Raw genomic sequence first — 12172 nt, 5'->3', positions numbered from 1 at the left:
AGTCATGGTTAAGAGAAGTGCAATAGGTAGGAGGAAGAGAAGATAGGGTTACTTGTATGGATCAGCTATCGCCATGGATAGAGAAAGCTCTTGCAGGAAGAGAGAAAACCTCTCACTGGGGAGGTGGGATAAAATATGAACAACGTATTTATAGATTTATCAGGAGAAATTTCACTTGTTCTTCATTTCGGTGGACTTTGATGTATCATGGATCTGGAAATTACGTGGAGTGGAGTCTGCAGTCCCCGAAAGGATGCAAGTTCATCTGATATCCCTGGCTGAATGTCGTATCTAAGTTTGCCCTGCCGTTTTGGTTTTTTTCAATTTTTTTGGTTCCTTTTGGTTGCTTTCTATGTGCATAGACTAATTTTAGGTGCTGAAGATATACATGGTCCAGTCCATTCATGTGAATCCTAGCGAAGTGTTAACAAGTGCATTTGAAGAACTTAACCCTGAAAAAGAGAGAAAAGGGAAAAGAAGGAAGAACTTAATGACCTCGCCAAAGTCCAAGAGCCCGACATCACGGTACACTTGAGGTTGCACCGGTGATATATCCAATCCATTCAAGCCAATCCTAGCAAAGTGTTAACAAGTGCATTTGAAGAACTTAACCCCGATAAAGAGAGAAAACGAAAAAGAAGAAAGAACTTAACCACCTCGCCAGAATCCAAGAGCCCGACATCACGGTGCACTTGAGGTTGCGCAGGTGATGTGTCCAATCCATTCAAGCCAATCCTAGCAAAGTGTTAACAAGTGCATTTGAAGAACTTAACCCTGACAAAGGATGAAAACGAAAAAGAAGAAAGAACTTAACCACCTCACTAGAGTCCAAGAGCCCGACATCACGGTACACTTGAGCACGCGAGCTGGAATACGCATTGACCACAAGGCAATGCGGAACTCCTAAAGAAGCAAACATAAGTCAACACTCAACAGTGCTCGTGTCTCAGAGACTGTTTTTTCTGATGATGCTAAGCACATGATACTCCATTCGTTGCAAAGTCTAAGCTCTTGGAAGCCAAATGATGTATAGTCACCTCCACCCAACAAAGTGCTGCAATTTAAGTTTACAGAAAGAACAGCAGACCTGCAATGTATGCTGCTGGCGCTAGTAAGTGATTGACCGATCTCCGCTCACACAACCCCTGCAACTGCAGTGAACGCACTCTATCGCCTTCTCCTCCCTCGAGTGCTTGGGCACTCGACACAAGCATGTTATAGCACAATTGTCGGTCATGAGGCTAGATGCAGCGGTGGGCAGCAGAGCCGCTCACAACCTGGCTGCAATGTAAACAAACGGATGTGTAATGTACACTGTATCATACCCTTTAGTGGACTGGAAAATACTCCACAACATATAAATTTCTAAGAAACAGGATCACACCAGTTTCTGTTTAAAAGCCAACGGCCGAGGCAGAAAAAAAACTTGCTTGGTCCAAAATTCTTCCTTGACCATGGACCACAAGTGTAGAGAACTTTAAAGCAGCATCAATCACTTCGCCTTAGAATGCATGAGTGAAAAAATGAAATGAAAAGAACAGGACTGATACTAGCTGAAATTTCCCATTCTCGCGGTCACTGCTTTTTTCCCTGAAGATCTTTCCCCAACCGGGCATGACAAGCCCGTTGCTGACAAATAAGCTGTTTTAGCAATGGTTGTCGGATGAGCCTAAGCAGTCTTTAATTTGGAAACCATCAGAAATAAGAACCCGGCATCATGCTTGCACGCTAATGTTTAGACAACCGGACTGACAACAAGAGGGGGTGCCATAATTCAAATCCTTAGACCTAAAGCTCCAAACAATTCCTTTCTTTAGTTTTGGCTACAATGCTCTAACACTTTTTTTTTTCCCTAGCACCCTGTTGAACAACTGTTTTTCGCAAAAAATTTACAGCTAGCAGGAAATGTGTCCACAGTGCATTTCAAGCATATAACTTAACAAGAGTAAATGACATATTTTCAACCATAATTGTTAAATCAGGGTATGTATTGTGAAAAAATGGTGAATTGAAAATCGAATTCAATCGTAAGATTCAGCATAGTACCTTTCAAATGATACTTTCTTCAGGGAGATATGTATGTTTAGTAAGACATATCACAGAATACAAAATGTTGAGTAAGATTCAATCAGATATGAAAACGAACTCTTAACTTCAAATGCTTGTTGTGTTACCACTTTCATATATAGGAAGATATAATTTTTTTCATTGTTTCATTAACACAAGAACAAAATATAAATATAAATCATAAATCTTGATATCTTGTCCTGTTTATAAATGTATTACGAAGTATAAATTTTTCTTCTAATCTATAACCATCAGACTATAGCATGAGGATAAAGTACGGCAAAAACAACCTTACTTGATAGGTAAATTACCGTAAATATACAAGAAATGATTAATCAGTCTTCTTTTTTTTCTTTTGGCCTGTCATATTATGATTCGGTTGAATCGATAGATATGTATAGTAAGTTCATGCAGACCTTAAATCGAATCACATGGGTAAGATACGTACCAAGAATTAACCGATTCTGATAAATATGCTTTCAACTGACGACCGTAAAGATCCTAACTGAACGAAACTAACAAGAGCGGCAAACACCACCAAGACTAAATGGGGACCAAGACCAACCTTCTTCCACTTGGTAATAAGGTTTCTGTCAGCATAACCCTGCTCCAAGCAGAACTCATACAATTCTCTCGAGATTTGTTTCCTGCAGTGATACAAATCAAATACATGTCAGCTTTTCTGGTGAGCGATCTTGAAAATGGGCCACAGTGCCTCACATTTGCGCTTGCCATCATGAGGATCGTGTACGCATTTCAGCCTAAAAAAATCAATCTTCTAGGAGACGATGGTTATACACACAACAAAGGAACAAATAATGAAGATTATTTCGTATCAAACAACTTGAGCCACAGATGACATATAATCATTCTCTTCCATGATAAATCATCAACCAACTCCAACAATTAAAAAGCCTAGGATCAAACCTTCTTTTTCGAGGAAGATTTATAGCTCTTCATCACCCTGGTTACAAGCCAACGGTAGAGCAAATTCCTCAGCTTCCACACGTCGTTGCAAAAACAGCTAAATAAAATAACAAAAATATTAACATTCCCTGATCTCAGTTTGCAATTCTCGAAGCATGGGTTCTATCAATTCCCATCCGTCTGGGTAATAACGTGATTGTCTACACTTTAGGCATAACTCTGCCTGAACGGAACGCAAAAAGAAACTATCAACATGTGCAACTTCACTCTCACTGCTCAACTTCTTCCTTCGTACCTTCTAAATCACCCACGCCATATCTACTTAATATAGGAAAGTATGCCTTCCTTTTCCACATCCTCCCAAGCCGTCCGCAAAGATGATGGTATCTTAGAAGTACTATCTCATCCAACAATAGTCAAAAAATCTTTTTTGTTAAATTGTCTTCATAATAACTGTTTGCTCAAACTGCCGTTGGAACATGCATAACTATCAAAGAATATTTTTGAAATTCTCAATAATTTTGCAAGAGCACTTCTTGTTTGGCATTTTCAGAAAAGAGCAGAGACAATGTGAAGGTATTTAAAGTTATTTCCACTGTAAATCCTGCTCTAGCGTCTCTCCAGTTATCCTCCATTCAAAACTGGGGGAACCTCAAATCAGCACATTTCATCTACCAACTAAAGAAACTGCAAGGAAAGTGCACTGCAAGTTATGAACCTAGAACAAATCTCAATGACTACGAGTGCCAACGAATTGTCATTGACAACGGCAGATGAGCCAGTTATCATTTTGAGAAGCTCAACTTAGTAATAATTGCTCCCATGATATTCAAAATAGCACGACACCAAATAAAATGCCACTGGCATTAACATCGGATAGATCAGGACTTGGGGTTAAAAAAACCAGTTTCCAAACGGATCATATGTACAGATTCTCAAATTTCACTGTCTGAGCTTGCTCCAATGAACAATTGCACAATAATATAGCTGGAAAAAGTAAGCCTACGCGATGCTATGCACAGAATCTGCTGCAAAACTATGTCTAGAAGCAGCAGGACTAGCCACTAATTCAATCAACTCTTGTAAAGCAGAGCAGACGCAGTCGAGGCTGTGAACCTCGGATGATGGGATTTCAAGAGCCTACCAACTATATGCAAGGCAGTTGCCACTTGCCATCATTAGCATAACAAGGCAATACTCGATAACCAAACTCACCCATACGAGGACAATTGCAAGCATCGTCGAACAGATGCCTCGAGAACAAGATTGAATGGCTTTGTCCGGCAGTATATAAGTTCAGTTTAACCGAGAGAGAGAGAGAGAGAGAGCACCTGAAGAGAGAAGTAGTCCAGATGCTTTTGGAGCTTCGCTGGTGCGGCGGCTGAGGTGGGTGGGACGAGTTTGTGTGCGCGTGTTGAGGAGAGAGTTGTGAAGAAGGATTGAAGGAAAAAGAAAGCGAAGCGTCTTGAGTTCTGACTTCTTCTGATCTCGAGAGAGGAGAATCTTCTAGAGGTTAACACTGTATGATTCATAAAATGAAGTCAAAAGAGAAAAAGGAATCTCTCTCTATCTGAAAATAGTTGTAGATCGACTCTTGCAATGCACATAATTCCACACTTCGTGATATTTACGTATCATGTATTAAGCTCGCGCTTTTTTCACTGCTTTGACAGTCCTTTTTTATATATTTTGATTATTTTATCTTTTGTATTTTTTTTTTTGGTCGGATTATTTTATCTTTTGTATCACTCATCACTTCTACTTCTAGTACAAATTTATATATTTATTTTTTATTTTTTATTTTATCGACTCTTTTATTTCATTTCTTGTTTTTCTCCTTACGGAGTTACAATCCCACTTTCCCACTTTTCCACTTTTTCTTCCTCCTCCTCCTCCTCCTCCTCCTTCCTTTTCACGCCTCTCATTTCTTTGTTCTCTCCCTCACGGGCCAATCTCTCTACACGCTTCCCACTCCTCTTGTTCCAAAGACCCCGACATCCTATGTTTATTATCTATAATGTCAATTTGGTCGTCCTGTACACTTTCGCCAGCATCAGCATTGAGTTGACCGGTGATCTCTCCAAAGCCCCTTTTCTCCGCACACAAGTTCTTATTGCACCATGGAAGGTAATATTGAAAAGCACCGCTTTTCTCTACAAGTACAAGTAGATTCGATTCGGACTTGTGAGTCCAATCACCTCGGTTAATGATATTAGGTAAATGAGTTCGCAGATGATGTAAAGCGAATAGATGTGCTTGATTATCAGCACCTTCAATAAACCGAACACAGCGTGGAACTTTCTAATCGAGAGCCGTCCTTGTTGCTGCGTTGGATCAGAAAGAAATCGATCAAAAACAAATCAAGATAGGACTAGTTGCTCGACCTGGGCATCCCACTGCGGCTGCAGTTTTCGAAACAATGCATTTGCGAGCAAAGTGCATACCTTTCATCGTCAACTTGAATTGTTCCGCTCGTTTGGTCCACCGTGTGCCTTGGCTTTTATGATGTCATTCTGTTTGAACTCTGCAAATGTCGAAGCTCTACTTTGAGGAGCTGCATGAACTATTTGTCTCAGTCTTGCAAATGACGAAGAGGAAGATGAGCTGGTCGTTCCCACTTCCCATATATAGTCTTCGTTGTTATCTGTTAACACTTAAGGTTACCCCCTAGGAGATGGCCACGTGGCAAAAGAGAGCTTTGATTGTCTACGGACGAGAGCACTGAAGACAGACTCAGAATGACCGTGGAAATGCCACGTGTCAAAGAAAATTTTGACGGCATCTTCCTTGAAGAACGAAAGAAGAAGCGCGCGAAAAGAGCCACGGTCGGAGCGGTTAATAAAGGATTGGCGGCAATCCCCACGAGGTGAAAATAAAGAGCGCAAAAACCAAGGAGCCACTAAGGAGAGAGCGAAACGTGGGGCCAAAAAAATAACCGCTCGATGGTTACCAAACTTGATCTATAAATATCTACAGCCACAACTGGCAAGAGGGACACCCAAAAACACACACACAACACTCATCTCTATTTTTAACCTTTAGTCTCTAGTTTAGTTATAACTTCCAAATTCTCATCATTGATTCAATTCCGGTGAGGTTCATACCAGAGTTAGGTGTCGTCGATTAGATTCCGGCATCTGCTCATTAGGTTCAATGCCGTCGATTCAATTCCGGTGTTGTTCCATCGCTCATCCTATCTAATACCATCGATTAAATTCCGGTATTGTGTCCTACGTTCACCATCCAATGTCGTCAATTAAATTCCGGCATTGTGTCCTACAATTTTGGTTTGGCCGCGTCAATCGAATTACCGGAGCCAAATTCCAAATCCTAGTGCGTCAAAGTTCACTTCACTGTCGAATGAGTAGGTTGTCGAATCGGCAAGAGTTTGCATCATGACTCTCTTCTCAATACAAATATCCTTCGCATTTGACGTTCTCTGTCCAAAACTGACCCGGAGCTCCTTATTGGAAAACGAACCGATTAAATTCGATAAAAGATTCGCCCGTGGATAATCCTTTTGGGCCTCAACCTCATCTAGGCCAAAGTCCAGGAACTCGTTTGGGTTTGGTCGAAGGATTTTAAACGCGCAACGGTACCTAAGAATTCTCCCCTCTTTCATATTGAAAGGAACAGGGTTCATCGTCAAGTACATGGGACGTCTCATTATGGAGGGGAGGCATTTGTCATTGTCTTATTCAAGTTCTTTTTCCTTAAGAACCGCGGTCCAAGTAATTTCGCAGAAAAAGAGGTCAACTTGTGACGCTCCAGGCACGCCACTTTTTAATTCGTGTTTCCATTAAATTATAATTCCAATTAATTAGAACAAGCGGAGGCAATATCATATTGATTACACACCCAAAGGACGAACTTAAAAATTCATTATGACATAGCATTCGTTAATTACAAAACGGTCATCATTAACCAAACATAAATGCTACGAGAAAATATTGGGTAGGGAAACGCAGTGCACCCGCCAATCGAGGGGCCATAACGGGGCTCCACCGACTTACCACATAAAATTTCTTTTCCTTTCTTATTTTAAAAAATTCTTTCTTTAATAGACCGTGACATTAATTACCTAGCCTCTTTTCCTCTCTCTTCGCCCTTCTCAAGAAAGAAGACATGACCCTTCGATATCTCTCCCTCTCTGGCTTTTGAAATTTTGGGTCTTCGTCTTCGCTCCCGGCTCCGGCTTCTCCATGCTCTTTGCTCTAGTACTCATTTGGTCTTTTCTCCGTCGCTTGCTCTCCCTCGGCTTCGGCGCACGCTTGCTCTCGTTCGGTGCTCCATACTCCTCTGATGCTCGTTTAGTCTTTGCTCGGGCGCTCACTCCGTCGCTCATTGGGTCTCACTCGATCGCCTCTGCCGGTTCTTGCTTCGCGCAATGCCACGCCATTCCTTCACAAGTTCACTCTCTCGCGCTAATTTTCAATTTTCCTATTAGCAGTGGCATACGTATAAAACTGGTAGAGATGATATTGGGTTGGCCGTTGAAATAACTTCAACTCTCCTCAAAAGCAAAATGAAAAGGGATTTATTTATGTCCAGGATTTCACCGGGACATGAAGAGTGGCCTTTTGCCGCCACCGAGCCCGGCCACCACGGGCATCGATCTTGGATGAACAACAGGCTGCGTCGCGCAAGAGCATGTAGATGCATTTAGCAACGATGCGGGATGACAAACAACACACCGCAAAATTGACGGCCAACCGCCGATCCATGGGGCGAGCGTGGAAGGAAGTGTTACTCCTCGGGAGTAGGTGGATGAAGTGAACAAATCAGGAGAGAATGCGTTGTTCACGGCAACAAAGAGAGGGAATGGGAGCATCGTGAAGGAACTGCTCAAACATTCGACTAGAGAAGAGGTTATGAGGAAGAACATCGATGGTTTGACCACCCCGCACACCGCCGCTGGTCATGGACATGCTGGTGATTAGTTGCCGATGTTTGCATTTCTTAATTTCTTCAATTTGGCACCGGTGTCTAGATTATATGTTGCATACTCAGTCATTGAATGTGAAGTTGCCTCATTTAAGCCGGTTACTGATTAGCCTTCTCGACTACTGGTGTGTAGCTTTTGGAACAGAAAATGTGCTCACTAAGCATGGAAGTGACCTTGGACTACTCTGCCCCAGGCAAGCTAACAGTCCATGAAAATGTTCTAGAAAGCAATTCCCATTTTGCAAATCTTTTAGTAATGCGGATGTTAAAAACGGTAGATACACTCGGCATTAACCAAAGGCGCACCTTAGTAGAGTCTGTACTCATAGTGAAATGCATACATCCCGGCTGCCTAGAATTGAATCAATTGGGACTGCACGGATGAGAAGTGGATTTCCTGAGGTTCATGATGGTCCGATAATCCTTTTGTGCTTACATGGACCTTTTCATTGCAAACATTGTTCAAATGCTCTTAGATTATGAACCCAAGTTGATTAAGATTGCCGGCCCCTCAAATAGCAGCCCTCTTATGGCCGCAGCTACAAGACGGCATCTCTTTGTAGTCGATCGGCAAATTTGCTGTTGACATAGCCGAAGAGCTCCCTTCATGTCCGGAATCCATTAAACATCGGAAGCTGTCTTTCACGTAAGGGCGCTTCCCGAGCTAATGACCTTGGAGTGCTTCTTTGTCTTATGTTTTCACTCGTGTATTGCTATTTATGGACATGACATGGACATTTTCTATCTCCACGCTCATGTATTATAGTTTATGGACATGAAGGGTTCATCTTCTACGAGTGTTTGTAAAACTAATAGCATGCTAGATTCCGGTCCTTGTATAAAAACATACCTTGTTCTATCAACAAGGAACAGGGAAGCATGTTAAATGTTGAATAGAGTTTGTAGCTAAAGGCACATCCGATGGGTTTTATTTTGTTGTTTTAGAATTCAAGAAGTGGTAATGAATTCGGAAAAGTCATAATGCAAGAAAAGGACTTCTTCACGATAAATGAGGCAAGTCAAAATGAACTTCAGGAAGTAATTGACCAGGGGAGCTATGGCATTGTTGCATCGGCAATTGCGAGAAAGGGTAGCTATCAAGAAAATTGTCTTTTTTTTTAGCACCATTGCTTTGTTCATTGTAATGAAAGAAATCAGATTTGAAGGAGTGTAAATCGCAATAGCACGATTGTTTTTTATTCTTTTTTTTAATACCTCTTATGGGTTTGTGTATGTTTCTCTTTTCTTGCAAAAGCGACGAACAACATTCGGTGTTCAAATTTGCTTAGTTGAGACACGTTAGACTTGGCCACCATTTGGTGTTCAAATCGCTTTTGTTGAACAAGCGTATTCTATTTTTCATTAATATAAAAACAGGTTCAGTAAAAAAAAGACTGAAGTTAGAATAAAATGCAGTTTCTCGTGCTTCATTTGTTCATCTCTTTTTATGTTGATGAACTCGAGCAAAGTGCCACACCTAAGTTTACTTTGATAAGGCATAATTCTTATTATCATTATTGGGCCACTATAGTTTCAAGTTTTCTCTAGGTGTTTATAGTCTTGATCATTAGGCTCGACTCCAGAATCGCTTGTGGCAGACATTCTGATTGTGATTGGAAGGGTAATATATGGCCGAAAAAGGAAAAATACTCGGGACCAAGTAAGGACAGTATATAGGACAAAGTCATAGAGACATTATTCTGGAATGATTATTGTCGATACGCGATAGAATAACATTCAATTTTCACAGTGCCAATTTAATGGTCGAGACATTGAGAGGATCTCTACAACACTAATTAACTTATTTCTACAAAATTATGTGATCAAACAAGCTAAACCGATTCCAATGACCACCCTCACGCCCGTATTGAACCATGAGAGCTCCCCATCTTCTCCCTTTAAGTATTCCGAACCTCAGTACAAGTGGTGGCAATATTCCTTGCATTCCGGTTTGTGGTCCGAGTATGGGTACTCCTCCGACTACAAGGACATAATAACATCGAAAGTTAGAGACCGAAAGAATGAGAAGTTTTGCAAAACAATCAGCAATCACATGAATCGCAAGTGGTACTTTGATTTCTGCTAAATAACGAAAAATGAGCAACATCAAATACACATGCTGCTAAATATTGCCTTTTGAGAATAATTCGAGGGAAGGATTTACAGCCATTATCTCAACTGCCACATCTTTCACACATAAGCCATAGGATTAGAGTATTAAATCATACATGGAACCCGACCTTCACTCAAATTTAAAGAGCTCATGAGTCATATTATAAGTGATATCCCGGCAACAAGAGACTAACAATATCACATATCACCAAAGAAGTTAAAAATGGAAGATTAACTATTCCAAGAGGTCAAGTTCATCATTACACAACATAGTATATATATCATTTCACGCAGAAATGACTTGTTCCTGAAGGATACAATACTAGAAGTGATATCATTAAAGTGGAGCACACGGAGTGACATACTTTGTTACTAGATAGTAGTGGTAATTCGAGATTTAATTTGTCAATATCAAGCGATTGAAATCCTATGACAGTATCATCAATGTGGAGAGAGTGTTGATCGTTTCTAATCCTAGTAGAAGTAAAGGGAAACTGTTATTCTTTCATCTTAAGCACTTCAGGGTGCAAAATTCCATGTACTTCTTCTTGTCCTTTCACACAAGAGATTAACATGCAAAGGCTCTATAAGTAGTCCCGTAAAACGAACCAGCCAATTCAGAAACCGAACACAAGAAGCCATCCCAAAAGCTGTTTAAAGCTTGAAAAGGTGATTAGGAGGGAAGTAGGGCTTTCTGTTGCGTTTGAATAAAATAGGGTAAGTGTGCCAAAAAAACAGAGCTCTTTGGTATCTTGATCAACATCCAAAATTAACAGTTTACGAGCACGACTACAATGCTAAGTACTTCATAATAGCATACCGGTAAAGGAAGGGCAGAAGCAACATCTTTACGAGACTCAGTACTCTAGAATCATATCTAGTGCTTCTTGTGGGAATTCTCATGTGAATTATCATGTTAAACTTTCTCCTCTTCTACCTTCCTGATATCCTTCCACCTAGCTCATGACTTCGAGAAATCCATCCGAGTAATACTCAACTGAGCACACAATTACTGCAAAGAATGAAGTTCATTCAACACAATCGGGTATCAGAAACCATTGAAAAGCAGAAACCAAAAACCAAGCACTCGCTAACAGAGATAACACCAAATAAACGAATATTTTCTCTAGAAGACCTCCAACAAGAGAATAATCTTAACTACGTAGCCATTAACAGTTCGGTTGGCAAGGGATTGGAGATAATATACGCATCTAGACATGGATGCGTTCAAATGCGATCATTTTCTCAAAATAAATTCAGTCGAACCAATACACTCATTAGGACGGAGCGAATAACCACACCAAAGATAAACAAGAAAAAGGAAGCCAGGCACAGGGGGTCCACGGACCTTTCTTTTCTCCGAACAAGTTGCTCGAGGGCTTGAACCAGATTGCTCTTGGAGGTGCTCGAGCGACGGAGCAGAGAGCAGATGAGCACCAAAGTAGAGAGACCTCGAGCAACGGAGCGAAGGTCGGAGCAGAGAGTGAGCTGAGAGCCGAAGCAAAGAGCCCTAGAGCGACGGAGCAGAGCGAAGAAGCGAAGACCGGAGCAAAGAGAGAGTTGAGCGTTGGAGCAGAGCAACGGAGCGAGCGCCGGAGTAGAGAGGAGGGATCTAAAATTTTGAACTCGCTCGAGAGAGAGGGAGGGGGAGGAGAAGCGCCTTTCTTCTTTCTTTTTTTTTTTTATCAAAAGGAGAAGCGCCTTTCTTCTTTCTTCGAAAGCAAAGAAACGAGGAGAGAGAAAAAGTAGGTCTAAGTCCGTAGGTAATTAATGAGGGCAAGTCTATTAAAGAAGAAAACTCTTTAAATGAAAAAAAAAAAAAATTATGCTCGGAAAGTCGGTGGGCTCCACTCGGCTGATATGGATCCAGATGTCCGTGGGTGATTGGCCGGGGTGCACGGTGATGTGTTGTGGTTGGACTACCTAATATTTTCTCAAATGCTACTACCTAAACCTGGAGAGGTTTCCAAAAAGGAGCCTAAACCCTGCTAATAGATGGCATGACGCAAGTCCAAAAGCGTGCCTAACACATATATATTAATTTGCATCTACGCTCACCAGCCATCCAAGCCTCCTCCTCGGGATCGTTGTACTCCTCTAGTTCACTGTCTCTACATACGTC

The 12172-nt window shown here is 41.2% G+C and overlaps 2 long non-coding RNA genes across 3 annotated transcripts; both read right to left on the bottom strand.

The window, feature by feature from the left end:
* Positions 1–1552: 1552 nt before the first annotated feature.
* On the bottom strand, positions 1553–4378 carry LOC115740871. 2 transcript variants are annotated; one of them, XR_004015406.2, is made up of 3 exons: positions 4210–4378; positions 2633–3217; positions 1553–1629 (listed from the first exon to the last, which is right to left on the bottom strand). It is a non-coding gene; the product is annotated as an uncharacterized LOC115740871 (long non-coding RNA). The 2 variants fall into 2 exon arrangements; XR_007199709.1 differs by having other exon boundaries at positions 1560–1678.
* A 5255-nt stretch (positions 4379–9633) lies between these two features.
* On the bottom strand, positions 9634–11435 carry LOC125316604. Its single transcript, XR_007199737.1, has 3 exons — positions 11399–11435; positions 10871–11047; positions 9634–9918 (listed from the first exon to the last, which is right to left on the bottom strand). It is a non-coding gene; the product is annotated as an uncharacterized LOC125316604 (long non-coding RNA).
* Between the last annotated feature and the right edge of the window lie 737 nt (positions 11436–12172).

This window comes from Rhodamnia argentea, chromosome 9 (genome assembly GCF_020921035.1).
Source record: "Rhodamnia argentea isolate NSW1041297 chromosome 9, ASM2092103v1, whole genome shotgun sequence".
Classification (NCBI taxonomy): domain Eukaryota; kingdom Viridiplantae; phylum Streptophyta; class Magnoliopsida; order Myrtales; family Myrtaceae; genus Rhodamnia; species Rhodamnia argentea.
Note: the sequence above shows the minus strand (reverse complement) of the source record. Positions and strands in the feature narration are given on the sequence as shown.